The following is a 5,905-nucleotide window of genomic DNA, read 5'->3' as shown; positions in this document are numbered from 1 at the left end:
AATGATAAATGTTTGAGAAGACAGATATCAGGTTACCCTGATTTATACATTATACAATATATACATGTTTCAAAACACACCATGGTACCCTATTAATAAGTACATTTTTTCCCTGCTATGTCAAGGATCAAACCCAAGGCCTTGTGCAAGATATATGACTGAGTTATATAATTTACATATATCAATATATTTATATATATTATATAGGGCTGCCACTGAGCCCCAATATTATTTTAGTGTCAATTAAAATGCAAATCAAAAAATTTAAAAAATTAAATGAGATAATCCTTCACTGATATTTTTATGATTGTAAAAGTATTCTCATAGCAAAAATTCAAACAACACAAGAGGAAAGCATGAGAATAAGAGAGTGTTCACAACTTTTCTGACATTGGAAAGATGTCATTAGACTCAGCAATAAGAAAGTGTGAAAGTTTAGGAATAAACAGGTATAATGGCTAAGAGATATGACTTAAGAATCAAACATATTTGAATTCCAATTCAGGTTCCTAGACTGGGGATATAGCTCAGTGGTAGTGCACTTTTCTAGCATTCACAAGTCCTTGGGTTCAATCCCCAGCACTGCAAAAAATATATAAATAAATCCAGGCTCCACCACTTACTGGTGGTACAACTTTATATAAATCATCTAAATTTTATGGGCTTTAGTTTCCTCATTTATAATAAATAATACTTTTTCTCAAAGAGTTTTACATTTAAAGGAGTTGTCAATTATGAAGTTAATATTCTGAAGCTTGATCATTTTGAATTTCTTTCCTCAACTCCAAAGTTGGTTCACTTTCTTCTACCTTATGTTTTTTTGGGGATCTCTTCATTCATATGGTATTAGATATAGATCTCTCAGATCAAAGAGCATAATTTTATTTCCATCACTTACATTAGCATCAAGGGGTGTGGTTCATGATATACCTATACAGATGAATATTATGGTATATATGCAAATAAAAATAAAAGAATAAATAAAATATATGTTCTATAAGATATAACTACAAATACATAATGAGGCATTTTCATGTTCAATACATTAATATGTAAAGTAATACATATGCATACTATATAACAAAGTAAATTGGTAGAGTACTTAAAAGGAGATATACACACACAATGTAAGTACATGCACCTCAGTATTAACAATGATTTTCTCTGGGTAGAGGAAGGAATAGGTGATTTATATATTATAGTTCTATGTATTCCCAGATATTTTCTTGTAGAAACATATAGCTTCCACATTCAGATAAAAAGTGATAATGGTATAAGACCATTCATTTTAAACACACACACACACACACACACACACATATGCATGCAAATACTTATCTTGACTTCAGACAAGGAAAAACCACCTAACCATTTGCTTCTTCTTATGTGACCACAAACCGCATGAAGAGCCCAACACTCATGTCAGGCAGGTGTCAGTCGGGGTTGAGGCATTCCTCTCCCAAATATCAACTCTGCACCACCCCCTTAGCTTCTCTCCTGCCTTTGTTAGGTATTATATTCAACCGGCAATTCTGGCTCTGGACACCAGATGGCACTTGGCAGTCTTTCTAAATATTTCCACAAAAGGTATTGTCTCAGCAAAGAGGTTAATGTTTTCTCTGATATGTGGATGCTAATTCACAATAAGGGGTGGGGGGGGTGATAAGAATAGAGTTACTTTAGATTAGGCAGAGGGAAGTTAAGGGAGGGGAGGGGGTATGGGGGTAGGAAGGATAGTAGAATGAAACAGACATTGTTACCCTATGTACATATATAACTATATGACCAGTGGGATTCTACATCATGTACAATCAGAAGAATAAGAAATTATACTCCAACTATGTATGATGTATCAAAGTGCATTCTAATGTCATGTATAACTAATTAGAAAAAATTTAAAAAATGTAAAAGTTTTTCTTTTACACATGGGTTATGAACTACTGCATTTAGTATATTCTCACTTCTTTGAAAACATATTCATAGAAAAGTGTAGAAGGGATCTAAAATTGGATTATTCATTCAATTCAGCAAATATCTGTAGAGTGCTTGCTAGGTGCCAAGAACCACCAGCCACAATCCTTATTTTCTTTCCAGCCTCTTTTCTAAATTCCAGACACTTATATACAGCTGCCTACTGGACATTAGCTACAGCAAAACAAAAATGTGAAAATTCACTAAAACCCACACACCAACAAGGATAACATATTACTCAATACAAATCAAGTATTCCCTGTGCTTTGAAAAGCTACCATGTAAATTAGAGGTAGTATTATAGATGAGTAGAACACAGGATTTGAAGCAAGTAAATTTGAGACAGAACACAAGACCTGCCTTTAAAATATGTGTTATCTTATTCTTCACTTGTAAACATAACTGAGTTTGTTTACATTTTTATATCTGAATAAGAGAGAGAGGAGTCTCTGGTCACTGTGCCTGATTTCTTCCACCTGCCTCAACAGGGGTGCTCCCACTCATTGTTAGTGTGTGTGTGTGTTGGGGGGGGCTGGGGATAAAACTCAGGGCCTGTGCATACAAAGCAAATGCTCTACCACTGAGCCATAAGGGTGCTCCCACTATTATTCTCTGTCTTCTAAGAGCAGGGGGATCCTAATTACCAAAGGGCTCACTCTCTAGGGTATCAAGTGTTCAATGTTTTCTGCTCTGGAAGTGGTCAGGCAAGTCACATCTCAGACATGTGATTGACATACCAGCCTCAGTGTGGGTAGGGACATGATAAGGGCCTGTCTTAATTTTACTCTGCTATAACAGAACACCTGAGACTGGTCATCTATAAAGAACAGAAATATATTCTCCCACAGTTCTGGAAGCTGGGAAGTCCAAGGTACCAGGATCTGGTGTGCACTGTCCTACTATGTCCTCAGGTGGTGAAATGTGGAAGGGCAAGAGAGAAACCATGTGCTCTTATGGCAGAGAGAGAAGAGGGAGAACCCACTCTGGCAAGCCCTTTTTATAGCAGCATTAAGCCATTCATGAGGACAGAGCCACCTTTCATTAGGCCCCAACTCCAGTACATGAATTGTGGGGACATATTCATACCACAGCAGGAGCCCAGAGAACTGGGCTCTGGACGCTGATGACCCTCCACCATCAATGCCTTAAGAAGTATCTTTATACCAGCTCACAGTCTGACTGCCTTCATCCCCAAGTCGAGGAATGGGTACACAGCGCATGTATATTTTCAGACAGGAGGTGACACCTCTCTTCTCCCAAGTTGCAGGACCACGAGCCTTTGTGAGCTCCCTTTACCTGGGGTCTCCTGTACTGGGTCTGGGCTGACTCAGACATCAGATGCTCTGTGCCAAGCAGACACAGAGCTAAGTCATCACAGAACCAACAAAACAGGCCAGGGCATATCCTAGGCCCTCCTGGGAGTCTGGGCAAGGCGGGTGGGAGAGAGATGGGTGAGGTCTTGTCTGCTGGCTAACCTCATTTTGCCCAATTGTTTTGGAGGCGACTTCACTGGACACTGAGGGAGGGGTCAGCCCCCTCTGCTTCGACCCCAATTTACCTGCTCTTACCTGGTGCAGACACCTGCCTGCTCAGAGACTATCCTAAGCATGTTTCTAACTAGGAAGCTTTGGGGCCTCCCCCCTTACAAAAAGATCCCCCAAGGAGAAGGGGCAAAGGAGGGAAAGGCAGCATGCTCCAACCTGCAGTGTGGACCATCGTCGTCCTCCAGGTAAGTCTGTTCCTCTCAGCCCAGCCATTGGCTCCAGAGATCCTGATTCCTGCTGCAGTCTGGAGCAGAGAACAAAGGCAGACCCAACCTGGAGAGGAGTGTGGCTTGGGGGAGCCCTTCCATGCCTGCCTGCACCTTGCCTCCCCATAAGTGCCAGGGGTTGGATGTGTTCTGCCGTATAAAACTGGCATGGTGAGCCCCTGGAATCTTACATCATTCTGGTCAGAATTCCAGCTCTTCCAGCATCCATCAGGCTGCCATGACCTTGAAGAATGGTCTGGAGAGATGAAGAGCTCTCAAAATGGCATCATACACAGGAAAAAAAATAAAAGTCAAATTAGAGCCAAAGGATCAGGGTTTGCTCAAGCATTTTGTAACTTGAGTACCAGAGGAAAACTTTGAATTTATTTGTGATGTATTTTACTCACATAAGAAAGGAGCAGAAGGCATTACATAAAGTTCATCATGAAAATGCATCTAGCTATTAAGTCATGTCTTTGCTTTTTATTTTGTGTATATCTTGCTTTGCTGCAAGAAATCTAAATTTTATGTAAAATTGGTAATGTTGTCTTTAGTTTGTCACTGAAAATATGAACAAATCTTTCACCTTTTAATTCTGATGCAATTACCTATACTTTTACGTCATAGTTTCTTGTTACTAAAATTAGCAGTATATTGTATATGCCAGTGGCTTTCCAATTTTAGTGTGCTAATTTGCAAAAGAGCAGGTTTAGTGGGACTAGAATAAAGCCCAGGTATCTGCATTTTAAAGAGAAACATTGATATATAAAATATATAAATAACATTAATGCTGAATTTGAGGAAACAGTCTCTCCCCACTATGTTCTTTTTGGAATTGAAAATCATAATTCTAGAAAAGTGCACACACTTACTGATGCCAACATAGTCAAACAAAAACTCTGAGTTCATGACAGGTCATAATGTTTAAAAAAGTTATTAAGTACTATCTATATTTCTAACATTAACAGGATCAACAAAATAAAAATCTTAGGACTTACCAAGGTAGTTTAATGAAGAATCCATAATATATATACAAATACACATATAGTACTTTAATATTTTTTAAAGTATTTTTCATATTTCTTATGGATATGGAGTAGTATAGATGAATGTCTGAGTTTGAGTCTAAGCTTTGTTTTCCTCTTTTATTCATACAAGTTAGATAAATTAGTAAGGTTAATTTCCCTGAAGCCCCTGATAAAACTTAACAAAAGGCAAGGTAGGCAACTGAAATCATAATTATTCTTGTATTTGGGAGGGAGGGTTAATTCTGAGTTCATATAATAGTGTCTTTCTCACAAATTTGTCCTAACCCAGGCCCCAAGGGGACTCTTGTTTGAGTCCAGGGAAGAAAATGGAGTCTTTAAGAGGAAAAAATGGACAGGATTATTTTGTTAAGAATTCTTCCCCCTGGGCACATACTGGGCATTGAACCCAGGGTGCTTTACCACTCAGCTACATCCCCAGTCCTTTATTATTATTATTATTATTATTATTATTATTATTATTAGAGATCTTGCTAAGTTACTGAGAGTCTCACAAAGTTGGTGAGGTTGCTGTTGAACTTGCAATCCTCCTGTCTCAGCCTCCTGAGATGCTGGGATTAGAGGCATGCACCAACCTTGCTAAGCATTCTTTTAAAACATCAAGGTCTAAGCAGCATTTGGGATGGTATATATTGGGTAAGTGTAATATCCCAGCTGGAAGAGGGGAATTCTGCCTATACCTATAGGAGTCAAAGTGCAGCTTTGGCTCACCAGGGACTGCAAAGCAATCACTAAGGTGGTGTACTTTAAGGACATTAGCAGCATGGGGGCTGGTGGCAGGAGCAGGACCTACAAGAAGGAGCAGCTTTACCTCGTAAGTATGGCAGTGTCTGAGAGTACAGTAGGATAGGAACAGAATGTGCCACTCACCTGGAATATCACAGGAATTTGTGAGCATGAATGAAACCTCCTTTTAATACTATCCTGTGTTTGAAGAGAATCTATAGTAGTTGGGATCCTGTAGTGTAGGTGACGAAAGAAAAGAACACAGTTCACACAATCTTTATCTCATTTTGTCCCACAGCAGCACTGTAAGGCAGGTCGTATTCTTATTCATATGTGAAAATAAGACTCTTAGCTATTAGTAAATACCTGATTTATAATCCCGCCTGAGAGATTCAGAAGAAACATGAATCAC

The sequence above is a fragment of the Marmota monax genome, unplaced genomic scaffold, assembly GCF_021218885.2.
Source record: "Marmota monax isolate L192 unplaced genomic scaffold, Marmota_monax_Labrador192_F-V1.1 WCK01_AAM20220418_F8-fsc00050, whole genome shotgun sequence".
Lineage (NCBI taxonomy): Eukaryota > Metazoa > Chordata > Mammalia > Rodentia > Sciuridae > Marmota > Marmota monax.
The sequence above is the reverse complement of the archived record's forward strand: the minus strand, read 5'-3'. Positions refer to the sequence as shown.